Raw genomic sequence first — 14,027 nt, 5'->3', positions numbered from 1 at the left:
AGTGTGACAGGTGGCAGGCTAGAGGAGGGGAACAGTGTGACAGGTGGCAGGCTAGAGGAGGGGAACAGTGTGACAGGTGGCAGGCTAGAGGAGGGGAACAGTGTGACAGGTGGCAGGCTAGAGGAGGGGAACAGTGTGACAGGTGGCAGGCTAGAGAAGGGGAACAGTGTGACAGGTGGCAGGCTAGAGGAGGGGAACAGTGTGACAGGAACAGTGTGACAGGTGGCAGGCTAGAGGAGGGGAACAGTGTGACAGGTGGAAGGCTAGAGGAGGGGGACAGCGTGACAAGGGGCAAGAGGAGGGGGACAGCGTGACAAGAGGCAAGAGGAGGGGGACAGCGTGACAAGGGGCAAGAGGAGGGGGACAGCATGACAGGGCAGAGGAGGAGGACAGCGTGACGGAGGGCAGAGGAGGGGGGCAGCGTGTCTGGACGCAGAGGGGGCAGCGTATCTGGACGCAGAAAGGGGCAGCGTATCTGGACGCAGAGGGGGCAGCGTATCTGGACACAGAGGGGGCATATTTGCATACAACTAAATAAGTATTTCTGTCCTGACCTAAATACTTATTACATTTTTTTGACCCAACTACTTCTAAAACAGGACTGCTCAGTAATTATTTTGGAAGGGTGCCTTGAAAAAATTATGGAGACTCTAAGGGTGCCGCGAACTGCAAAGGTTTGGGAACCACTGGACTAAAAGATCTTAATATGTATAGTTTGCAGCAGAGAAGGGAAAGGGGAGACATGATAGAAACTTTCATATATATATATATATATATATATATATATATATATATATATATATATATATATATATATATCAAGGGTTTGAACAGAGTACAGGAGGGAAACATTCTTCAAAGGAAGAGAAGTATTAGAACACAAGGACATGCACTGAAACTGGAGGGGAGTAAGTTCAGAGGAAATCTGAGGAAAAACTACTTCACAGAACGGGTAGTGGATAAGTGGAATAGCCTCCCAGCAGAGGTGGTAGAGGCTAATACAGTAGAGTAATTTAAACATGCTTGGGATAGACATCAACATATCCTTACAAAGAACCAAGGATCAAATATTGTTTGAGGTTACCATAGGCTAAAAACTGGGCAGACTAAATGGATCAAGTGGTTCTTGTCTGCAGTCAAATTCTATGTTTTTATGACATTTGTAACACAATTAATATATTAGGATGAAACAAAACATTTCTGATTATTGCCAAGTACCACACAAATATAAGGCCTCCTACCCACGGATGTTAATTTTGCCCATTGCTTTAGAGATTTTTAACGCAAAGAAAAATAGAAAATCTGAAAATGGAAGCCATTGTTTCCAAAGAACACATAACCACTTGCAGTGTTACTCACATTTTGGAGCATTGATGTTTTCTGAATGCTGCCTCCTGTATTCAGTGCATTAGACTATTGAGGTTGATGGAATGACTTCAGAACGTAAGTAAAATGACCACATTTCAAAACCATTTGCATGTGACTTGCGTTTTCACTGACAAATATTTTGGACATGAAATACCAGTGAATACCTTTCCTAATGTAACATTCTTGCAAACCTGCTTGTTGATTGTGTTTTTCATGAAATTCTAACAGCTGAATTTAGTTTAGTTATTTACTGTCATTTTTAATTTTTTTTAAAAAATCCTTCAGCTAGAATGAAAAAGCAATGAATCTGAGCATTCTCCAAAAAAATGACCGAGAGAGAAAATTATTTTTCCATAAATGTGGTTAAGTGATTTTGCATCAAGTTTACAGACTGAAAATGGCATATTGAAAATCACTCATGCAAAAAATATCCATACATACAAAGGCTTGGCACAAAAAATTGTTTTAATATGTATGAAGTTTAAAAACTTTTTCCGGTCCATATTGTCTTAATATATTCTGTGATAATAAATGCTTTCATTAATTCAATGGAACATGAAACACGAAAAAGTTCATTTATAATAGTCAGGAATGCCCAGACTTCATTGTGGTTTCTTCTGCTTGTATGAGAGAGGTATGTGCAGATGACGGCAATTCAGAATATGCACAGAAATAAGTTTTATAGTTAGCATTTTATGAGTCATAGTAATGATACAAGCAGTAGCTTTGCTCTATGATTGGTGCTGTGCAACTTTTTAAAACCAATATGGCAGACCTGCCTGGTTGATAACTTGGAGAGATGGTATCAGTTGCAAATTAGGTCCTTTTTTAGGAGCATCCGACTAGTGTCAGAGCATCTACGGTCTTCATTCTTTAAAACTATGTACATAAGGGTGCAGGAGATAAGATGGACGGAGCAACAACAACATGTAGCCAGAAATGCATTCAACTGTTTAAAGCAGCACAAAATATTACAGCATGGTGAAGGGAAGCGCAGCAGCGATTTTTAAAGGGGGGGGGCGGCGATTTTTAAAGGGGGGGGGCAGCGATTTTCACACTGTGCCTAGGGCGCCAAGGACCCTAGCACCGACGCTGGGAATAAATCATATATATATATGAGTTTGCTTAAGTGTATTGTAAATGCACACAAACAAGCAAAGGAGTCCTTCATAATATTGGATCTTACTTGGTATTAATCACTACTAAATATATCCTGCAATTCCTGAGTAAAGAATAGAAAATATGTGAAGCCATTTATGTATTAATATAGATTTTATCTGTACAGACTTAATGTTTAATTTCTTTATGTGTAACTAAGGTAGATCCCAAAGAGTCAGAGGAGGTCTTCATGGGTCTTTCCTACATCCAGCGCTACTACAAATCTGTAGACAAGACCCATTATACCTGAAAGGAAATGTGTTCTTGATTTTCCAGTTTATTTTCAAATGAAATAAAATAATTGCTGTTAAACAGCACTGTGAAGGTGAATATGGTTATATTTGGGCATAACAGAGTTTAACTCACAGAAATGTGTTTACAAAACAGGGAATGTTAGTAAGCAATGGATGTCACATCTTTAATCAAACCCATACAAGTCTCAATCTTATTGTACCGTTTGTTTATCGTTGTGTATGGTAGTCATACAATCCAACTTGATCATAAATCTAAAATCACATAGAATTATCATTGCATACTTTTGAACATTTTCCTCTTAATAAGATCACACTGTAGCATATGTGCTATAAATGCATGATTCTGCACAATTCTTCAGAACAATCAGCTGACCTGTGCAAACAAAATATTTATATGTAAGAGATAATGTTACAAATGTTTAGTTGTGATCCTATTGTGAAAATAAATGTGTATATTGGAAGATGATTGATGCAAAGGCCAATTAAATAACTGGATCAAAACCATAAAGATGGTAAAGTGTGTGGGTACCATTATTCCACATATTCACATTTGACCTATTCTACAATCTGTTGAACGTTAGTAAGACCTATGGTAAATAATTAAATTCAAGTTTTACATTTCAAATTAACACACATTGATGATAGCCTAGCTACATTAGGTCATACATTTATCTATAAGCTGTTGTGTAACTGAAAAGATAAAACCAGGTCAACATGTCCTTTGCAATCTTACCTAATGAATTTAATTCATAGCTTTAAAAGAGAAATGATTTGCATCTGCTCCTCACATAGTCACAACAACTAAAAAATAATTAACTACTCTAAATAAAACCTCATGTATAAATAAATCAGTGAATTCATGTTTAGATGAGTATTATAGTTCACAAGCATTACTATTTTAATACAATATACTGTATGGTAAGATGATGTCACTCTACAATAGAAATATAAAATAAAACATTGTTCCATAATGACTCAACATATACAATTTACAAAAATATATACTACAACATATTTAAAGAAAATATCACGTCAGTTGGATGCCATGTAAACTCTCAATGCTGTGCACCTTGACAGCTCAATATATATGTTCACAAACAACAGCATAAAACATCAATTATACACAATAAGTGCATTTAAAAACTCTAGTAGAAAATGCAGTGTCTTTTTTTCTTTTCATGAACAGTATTCAATCTCATTTTGGTTGACATGCAAAACAATAAACTAAATTGCCCAAAGCATTTATCTCCCTCAACAGTATAGTGCACATGACAGTAACATGATTTACATTAAAAGACACTAATGTCAAAAATATTATTAATGTGCATCTTGGAACAAGTTAATTAACCTTACTATGAACACTTAGGGCCTCATTTAGAGTCGGACGCAAAGTCCATTTCAGGCGCATTCTGCACATTTCCACTGAGGGGCATGCGCAGTAAGCAACAGTTCCCTGCAGTTCCGTCTGCTTTTCAGATGCAAGTGTACACTGCGACAGCTTGCGTCTCAGTAGGAAGGAAAGGGTGGAACACGTAGTTATGTAGGCGTGACTGTGAATAATTCAGATACTATGGGCGTCTACCCCTAAAAACTACCCTAGTCGGATCAAGACGCAGGAACTAGTCGCAGCTTGGTAAGGTATTACGAGTGGGATGCAACTGGGGTTGCATGCCACTCGTAATACCCTACCAAGTTGCAGCACACTCCCACTCCTACTGTTTCATATAATCTTAAACATACATTGCGTCCAACTCTAAATGAGGCCCTTAGAGGTCTAAACATATGTTCTTTCACTCCAAAATTTACGGAAGAAATCTCAGGCACACCTTTTAGGGTGTCTTTTTTTATTGTCTGCTGCTCACCTGTGTGACCCTGGTTTTCAAGTAGGTGGAGGAACACAAACCTGCAGCCACCAATCAGATTATCAGAATGTTCACAGGAGCACACACAATTTATTATAAGTGTGATGATCTTGTGGGGAGCAATCACTGGTCTGTTCATGGTAACAACAGAAAGTAGTGATGTGATGTTCAAACCCACCTCTATCAAACTTTTTATATCAGCTATGCTGGTGCCCATGCTATCACTGTGGTCTATAAAATCTCTGTAAAACTGATATGGAACGCTAACCAAGGAATGAAGGCTTTCCAAATTGACCAAAATTGTAAACTGTGCTGAGGTAACGAGGGACCTCCAATTTGTACTCAAACTGTGCATGTTAAATTATGTTAAATTATATATATATTTTTTTAACAGAATTCAGGGCACATTTTTAATTATAAACTGTGTCCTAACTACATTCAAACTGCTCAACTGTGTCTTATGGTTGGTCTCGGTACATGAACATAGGAGGCAGCCATTCCAGTGACTGGGCAGCCTGTTAAGTCATTTATGATGCATAATTATTCTTATTTCAAATAAGGACTTACTATGTACAGTTAGATAAAAGTGGACGTCCACCTGAAAGTAACTGTTAAGCGGTTTGCCAAGTCTCTAATAACAAAAGTACCAATTCTGAAAGTTTAAATTTATCTTGGTGGCAAATATTATGATAAAGGTGACAATATGCAAGGAAATAAAAAAGTGCAGTGTGCTCTAATTTTGCATTAAGTGTAAGGCTAGGTATACACTACAGGCTTTTCACTCAATTATCGTACCAATCACACGATAAATGACCATTAGGTCCGGTATCGTATTAGTGTCTATGTTCCAACGATCATGTTTTTTATCGTTCCAAAGCACATCGTATCATTTGATATGATTTTATAAACGGACTAAAAATCTCTATAAATGATGGAACAATGTCAGGCAAATTCTGAAGTGTGTACGCACTCACAACCAGGGCCGGATTTACCACTAGGCAACCTAGGCAATTGCCGAGGGCCCTCCCAGGGCTGGCAGTGAGACCAACCTTTAAAAATGGGCCGCTACTTATGGGCCAGTGCTATGTGCTTGCCACCCTGGGCTAAAGTCTGCCAGCAGCCCCTGAATAGGGGTATATGTTATGCTAAAAACTATAGTGCTATGGATTTTTTCAGGGAGGGGGCACCAAACCAGTATCTTGCCTAGGGCCCCATGAGGTCTAAATCTGGCTCTGCTCACAACCAACAGTGTAGGCAGATCTCCATAGAGTGTGCAGAGACACAATCTTTCAGCCGATGGTTATAACAGATGAAAAGCACAGATCTGAAGGTAAATTGTGTAAAAAGTGTGTACACATGAATAGGCAATGCATGCTGATCGGGACTTCCAGACGCTGGTAAAATCGTTAACTATATATTGCATCAGAAGAAATGTTCTGTAGTGGGTACCTAGCCTAACTCAATAGAGGCAATAGTAGATCAATCAAAGGGTATTTAGCCTACATAGTAGTCAATGCATTGACAATCAGGACCATCAGCAATGTCACAAAAATAAGTATCCACAAATAACTTATTATATTAGGTTATTATATTAGGTTTATTTATTATCAAAAGGAGTAGAAGTATGTGCTTAGCTAAATTCATCCATCTGACAGCCATGGAGAGATGTGGTGTACTCATTGAAACATAACACCTTAAACTAAGGATGTTTACTATATTAGTAATAATACCCAGCACATTTCTTAGCGGTACATACAATCAGGAGTTAAAAAGAAACAAAAACAAGAAGTGGAATCTAACAACAGGAAACACTTTGGGTTGTTATTATTACTAATAAAATAAATGTAATTATGTTTCTCAATACAGAGGTTAAAAGAGGATACATAGCTTTGGGATTGCTCTGACATAGTGGATATGCCATCACTTTAACAACTATTTACCTTAAGTACCTCTTCACTCACCTACTATAGCCTCTATTGGGTTATGTGTGATGCCTGACTGGAGTGCACTCCACCGGTTTTCACTCCTTTCCATACATGTATTTCTGGACTCTTGTTTCTGTAGGTATCTGGTACCATGGGAGGCCTTTGTCGCTCATCATATTCTGTCTTATGCCATATATACTGCATTGGGACATACCTATCTATGATTTCCTTGCCAGCTCATTTGTAGTCATCTCCAAATCTGAGTAGCAATATTCAAGATATACCCTGCTGATACTCTGTTATCACTTATTATTACTACAGGAAGCACTCTTTTTCTTCTTCTGTCTTTACCAACAGTGACAATATGTGTAGTTTATTGTGTACATTACAGTAATAACATCTTTATGTCAGTTTGTGTACTGGTTGCCATTACAGTTGTCAGCTCAGGCAGCAGAATTGCCCAGCACACCAACTTACGCGGGCAACAAGCTTTGCCACTATTTCATTACTAACCTGAAGGAGATCTCAGAACTCCAATTATCCCAACCTAGTAGAATCCCACCATGGACCCATGTGCCTGAAATACTCACTCTTGCTGGAGCTGCATATAACGGTTCTTCAAGGCCATCAGTTGGGAGAAGCTTGAGTATAAACTGTACGCATTGAATGACCATTGCAGTTCTACTAGTTGGAGCAAGGCTTAACAGTTTTAAAAACAAAAAGGAATTAGTATGTTATGTGATCCAGTCACACAGCAATGGTTGTTAAAGAGTTGTTGTCTTGTATGAATGTGTGCAACAGGTGGTAATCTAGGGCCTGATTCATTAAGGATCTCAAATGAAGAGGATACTCATTTCAGTCTCCTGGACAAAACCATGTTACAATGGAAGGGGTGCAAATAAGTGTTCTGTTTTACACATAAGTTAAATACTGACTGTTTTTTCATGTAACACAGAAATATTTGATAGCTTATTTGTACACTGAAATTTAAAGTTGATATTTGTGTGTTACATGAAAAAACAGTCAGTATTTAACTTATGTGTAAAACAGAACACTTATTTGCACCCCTTCCATTGTAACATGGTTTTGTCCAGGAGACTGAATTGAGAATCCTCTTCATTTAAGAACCTTAATGAATCAGGCCCCTAGTGAGGTTAAGAAGGTGGTTGAGGAATATTATAAGCTTGGCTAAAGAGGTAAGTATCCAAAGAACACTTGAAGGTTTGTAGACCAGAATAAAGCCTAATTGTGCAAATGAGGGAATTCCATATATATATATATATATATATATATATATATATACACACATGTATATATATATATATATATATATATATATATATATATATATATATGTGTGTGTGTGTGTATATATATTGGTCGACGTGGGCTGGCAGTGAAATTTGCCCATACCTGCTAATTATTTAATTGGGGTGTTTCAATCAGACCCATTGCCAGAGTTGTATAAAAGTAAGCACCTGGCCATGCTGTCTTTGTGATAGAAAAGGGGTCGTTCTGAAGAGCTCAGTGACTTCAAGCGTGGTACTGAGATAGGATGCCACCTTAGCAATACTACAGTTTGTGAACTTTCATCCCTGCTGGATATTCCACTGTCAACTGTAAGTGATATTATTAAAAGGTGGAAGCTTTAAGGAACAAAGGCAACATAACCACTGATGTGAATGTGTTCTCTGTACAGCGCTGCGGAATTAGTGGCGCTATATAAATAAATGATGATGATGATGATAACCACGAAGTGGAATACCACGTAAAATCACAGAGCTGGGTGCTTAAAAGTCGTCAACGCTCTGCTGGTTCCATAGCTGAAGAGTTCCAACTTTCCACTGGCATTAAAGTAAGCACAAAAACTGTGTGGTGGGAACTTAATGGAATGGGTTTCAATGACTAAGCACCCGCCTGCAAGCCTCACATGACCAAGACCAATGGCAAGCGTCGGATGGAGTGGTGTAAAGCACACCAACATTGGACTATGCAGCAGTGGAAACATGTTCTGTTGAGTGACAAATCACGCTTCTCTGTTTGACAGTCATAAGGGCGAGTCTCGGTTTGGCGGAGACCGGGAGAACTTTACCTTCCTGACTGCATTATGCCAACTGTGAAGTTTGGTGGAGGAGGGATAATGGTATGGGGCTCTTTTTCAGGGTTTGGCCTAAGCCCCTTATCTCCAGTGAAGGGCAATCTTAATGCTTCAGCATACCTAACAAGTCATTTTGGGCAATGCTATGCTTCCAAATTTGTGGTAACAGTTTGGGGAAGAGCCTTTTCTATTCCAACACGACTGTACCCCAGTACGCAAAGCAAGGACTACAAAGACATGATTTTATGAGTTCGGTGTGGAAGAACTAGACTGGCCCACACAGAGCCCTGACCTCAACCCCATCGAACACCTTTCGGATGAACTGGAAAAGAGATTGCGAGCCAGGACTTCTCATCTAACATCAGTGCCTGACCTCATAAATGCTCTACAGAATGAATAGGGACAAATTTCCACAGAAATACTCCAACATCTTGTGGAAAGCCTTCCAAGAAGACAAACTCTTATCGCTGCAAAAGGGGGACCAACTTCATATTAAAGTATAAATATTGGAATACAATCATTATAGTCCCTGTTGGTGAAATGGTCAAGTGTCCGAATACTTTTATCCATATATATATATATATATATATATATAGTTTGCTTGTTTGTTGGCGAAAATCTTCCACAGCTCTCAAGGTAAGGCTGCCAAATCTTACAAATATTGGAAACATCATTTTTGGGTTATGAGCAATTGTTTGACTTTTGGAAGAAAACTTTGCGACATCACGACAACACAACATAATGACAATGCGACAAAACAACAAATCTCACTTGAAATATTGGGCTGTAACAGGCAGTATGTTCGCCAAAGGCCTAGAGAGCAGAACAATAATGAGTGTCTGCAGGCACAGTGAAGCATGGTGGAGGTTCCTTGCAAGCTCACAATTAATGGTGTCTATGCTGAGAAATACAGGCAGGTACTTATCCATCATGCAATACCATCAGGGAGGCGTCTGATTGGCTCCAAATTTATTCTGCAGCAGGACATGGACCCCAAACATACAGCCAATGTAATTAAGAACTATCTTCATCGTAAAGAAGAACAAGGCGTCCTGGAAGTCATGATGTGGCCCCCACAGAGCCCTGATCTCAACATCATTGCGTCTGTCTGGGATTACATGAAGAGACAGAAGGATTTGAGCAAGCCTCCATCCACAGAAGATCTGTGGTTAGTTCTCCAAGATGTTTGGAACAACCTCTCTGCCGAGTTCCTTCCAAAACTGTGTGCAAGTGTACCTAGAAGAATTGATGCATGGATGCTGTTTTGAAGCCAAAGGGTGGTCACACCAAATATTGATGTGATTTACATTTCTCTTCTGTTCATTCACTTTGCATTTTGTTAATTGATAAAAAATAAACTATTACTTCCATTTTTGAAAGCATTTTTACTTTGCAGCATTTTTTCCACACCTGCCTAAAACTTTTGAACAGTACATAAACATATAAAGAAAACTCCAAAATAAACTCATTGCCATCCAACTTTAACTAAACACTGATCACTCCTGACTAAAAATCTAAGTCAAAACCCAAAAAAGTTTTAGCACCCCACTACTATCACTCTGAAAAAGTTGTGTGGTTTTCCTTGAACATATATATATATATATATATATATATATATATATATATATATATTTGTTTTTTTAATGAATAATAGGAACATATACAAGCACATTGGTTATTTCACATGTATTGAAATAATTACAGCACAAATTGGTCCACAATTCACGTTCAATATAGAAACCACCACACAAAATTGACTATATGCATGTCAGGTATTGTTGACTTGACAAAAGGAATAGGCTGTTATTTAGATAGTTTTAGTAAGAAGAGCACACCTTAGGAATGGCCTGTTACACCCTGTTGCGTCATGCCAAGCAATGGGCAGAGAGGCTGCATACCTAAGAGGCATGCCCATTACTTTCAGACTCTTATTAATGCTAACTCATGCAGCAACTAAAAAGGGGCCTCATAGTCAGCTGCAGGTTGAAAAACGCTAAAAGTGGCACATTAAGTAATAAGAAAAACATCTGTTAAAAAAGTTGAGCAGTGCCATTTTATCAAGTTTTTTGTAAAGGAATTAAAGTAGCTAGGGTCTGTCTAGTTTAACATGGATGGGTAAACAGTTGGAGATAATGTAGGAGAGAGAATGTCACAGACATACATTTAGATTTCCTACTTGGAAAACATATTGTTGACGCCCATGTTAGTCAATTCTTGGAAGCGTATGGAAACACATAGACAGCAATAATATTACTTTCTGAGAATTAGAGGTGAGCTAATAACCATACACTTAATGGATTCCCAGTATTTAAATAGGAGTCTGAGTGACTTAATGAGCAAAAATATGTTCTAAGAAAATAAAATTTAAATTTGCCATTTCCTTATTGAATTCACATCAGGGATAAGAAATATAAACAAAAATGCCTTTATAATTAAAAATAAAATCTACAAAATCGTTTTAGCCGGCAATTTGTTTTTTTTTTATTAAATTATTTTTCCATTATTTAAGAATAAACATTTTTTAAAAGCATAATTGATTTTTTTTTACATGTAGATGAATGCAGTGAGCTTAGAGCTATCTTGCTCCCTATGCAAACAAACAATGCACATACCAACTTCCATAAGAAATTCTGAGAGCTATATCTGTCAGCTACAGGTAGTCCATGTATGTATGCCTTAGTGCAGTTTCAGAGAGAAACTGATTGCTGGAGCAGAGTACAATTATGAAATGAACATGTTCAGAAAGTAAAAAGGGAAAATTAGACAATATTATGGTTTCCAGGTATAATATCCTCTGTAAATTGAATTAATATATATCTCACGGTATAGTTGGAACAAGACAATGTTCTGCAGATTTAGCAACAAGTAAGCAAACAAATAATCTAAAAATTAATGTAAAAAGTAAAGGATGAACCAACCCACAATAAATATGGTGTTCAGATTAGCAGTACAGCCATAATCTCAGTAAAACAACATACACTGGAACACAATAAACGCAGCATTTGAAGTCTGCCCTCTGTACTCTGTTTTAAGGTTATAGGACTTGGCTTGTTGGCACTGCAATTAAACTCAGGTAGCCAAGTAGAACAGAATTATTTCCTAATACCAACTGTGACTACCTCTGCACTTCTTGAGTTTTAACCAAGTGTGTTTAGTAATAAACTGTAACCATCTCTACTAATTAAAGCAATCTTTATTTAAATGCCAGGATCCTGGAATGAAGTCCAGAAAGAGGTGTGTTTACCAAGGTAAAAATAAATAAATAAACAAAACATAAAAAGGTAAGAGATGATGTGTTGTTGAGTGGAAAATTCCAATAAACATAGAGCGAATCAACAATTGCAATGGACCTTCCAGATGGTACAATCTGTATCAGTCCTAGGTATGAACACATATTGCCAGACCCTTCCAAGCAACTAAAGATTTAAAGATTTAACAAACTTTTAACAACTTTTCCCCTCACTCTTAAGTTTGGCAATGTCAACTCCAGCACTGAAGCAGTAAGAGAAATGGGTGATCATCCCACTTGATCATCCTGCAACATTGGCTACACAAAAGTTAAACTGTTAAACATAAAATAGAAGATAAGATACTATAGAGAGGGGAGTGTGTGTGTGTGTGTATGTGTGTGTACATATATATATATATATATATATATATATATATATATATATATATATATATATATATATATATATATATATTTAGTGAATTGCAGAAATATACAATTGCAATGGTAATAGTACTTGAAATCCTATAACTAATATTATTGTCAAGAAAAACTAACAGCTCTGAACTCCCTTGGTAGCAATCCGTGCATCCCATGCCTAAATACCCTTAGTTCATGATGGCACTTTCTATTACACAGCTTTTAAATAGTGTACATACCCTGGTTTAATTGAAGTAGTCAGTTCCTCTCTGTGCCATGCCAGGACCCCTGGACAGTGATGATCCTGACTCCCTTTTCGGAGAGCAATAATTAATTCCAACAGCCAGGAAGCAAGAAAGCCAAATCTCAACATGTCATCATGATTCAGTATCCCAAAAAGTATCCACTAATGAGATCAGAGTAATTCCAAGAGCGCTAAGGGGGCGCCAGACAAAACCCCCCTGAAGACCCTGCTCCACAGTGAGGGAAGTCAGAGCACCTGTGCCCAGTCCACAACAGTGAGGGCACCAGATCTCCTAGTCCGGGTCTACAGCAGACTTGGATAGGACAGCGCTGCCGGGTACTAGTGTAACTCGTAGCAGTGATGAGCCTGCCCTGCTCCTCCTCCTCCCCGGCCTCTGTATGTGGAGTGGGAAAGAGGGAGTGAAGTGAGTGTGCTGGAGAGAGCAGACAGCACAGAGAGCAACTACTGCAGAAACTAGGTCACCCAGTAGCAGCGCCTAACAACATCATTAGCAACCGGCTACATAGCTGAAAAAAGGAGAGCTGGAGCCGGCTAATGCTGCCAGAGCGCTGGGTCCTCCTTCCTTCCCTCCTATCTGGAGCTCACCCGACTTCAATGTCTGCCTTCTGCCCACTGCTTCAGGTTCTCTCTCTGCTAAGTTCCTTCAGCCCCATCTCTCAGCACACACAGTGTACTCAGACATGTCAGTATCTTCAGCACAACTGACCTATTTTCTGCTCTCCATTTAATATTATGTTTATTTTAATTCTATATAATGTTTTATTTAGATTTTCAATATATTTTTGTGGGGATCAATATAAAGTAATCTTAGAGTATGGAGAGTATCAGAGAGTATTGGCTGGCTACAAAGTATTGTGGTTTTGTAAGTCATGTAGGTTTGTAAGTCATTCCATTATGAAACACTTTCAAATTCCATGATGTCATGCAAGTGGGCAGTGTGTGTTTTTTTTAATGTATAAGGGCAGAAAGACAGATCAGGTAAATTCAACTTTCAATACATAAAAAAAGATTCAAAATGTTTAATACAAAGTATTATATGGCCACTGCCGTTCTGTCAAAATCATAATTTTACTAATGTTTTTTTAATGCTAGTACAAGTAGGTAAATGGGCATGGGGATAGAATTTATTGGTTTCATTGATCCATTCACCTGCCGTGGGCGGCAGTAGTGGCACCTTTTGGATGCTATCTGCTCTATTTACACATGTTCACTGTAATTGAACACGTTAAGGTCTATGTAGTGCAAAGCCGGATTTAGACCTCATAGGGCCCTAGGCAAGATAATGGTTTGGGGGCCCCATCCCTAAACAGTCCATAACAATATATCATAATTGCCAACTCTCCGGGAATGTCCGGGAGACTCCCAAAATTCAGGTCGGTCTTACGGACTCCTGGGAGAGCAGGCAAGTCTCCCGCATCCCGCAACTGCCTTCCCAAAATGATGCGATT

The 14,027-nt window shown here is 38.3% G+C and overlaps 1 protein-coding gene across 1 annotated transcript in view; it reads right to left on the bottom strand.

The window, feature by feature from the left end:
* PASD1 (PAS domain containing repressor 1) overlaps positions 1–13,413 on the bottom strand; it is a 124,235-nt gene extending 110,822 nt beyond the window's left edge. Inside the window, exon 1 of the mRNA XM_075184263.1 lies at positions 12,554–13,413. The gene's annotated coding sequence lies outside the window, so the exon portion shown is untranslated. The remainder of the gene's footprint in view (positions 1–12,553) is intronic.
* Positions 13,414–14,027: the final 614 nt, after the last annotated feature.

The sequence above is a fragment of the Mixophyes fleayi genome, chromosome 9 (assembly GCF_038048845.1).
Source record: "Mixophyes fleayi isolate aMixFle1 chromosome 9, aMixFle1.hap1, whole genome shotgun sequence".
Taxonomy (NCBI): Eukaryota; Metazoa; Chordata; class Amphibia; order Anura; family Limnodynastidae; genus Mixophyes; species Mixophyes fleayi.
The sequence above is the reverse complement of the archived record's forward strand: the minus strand, read 5'-3'. Positions and strand labels throughout refer to the sequence as shown.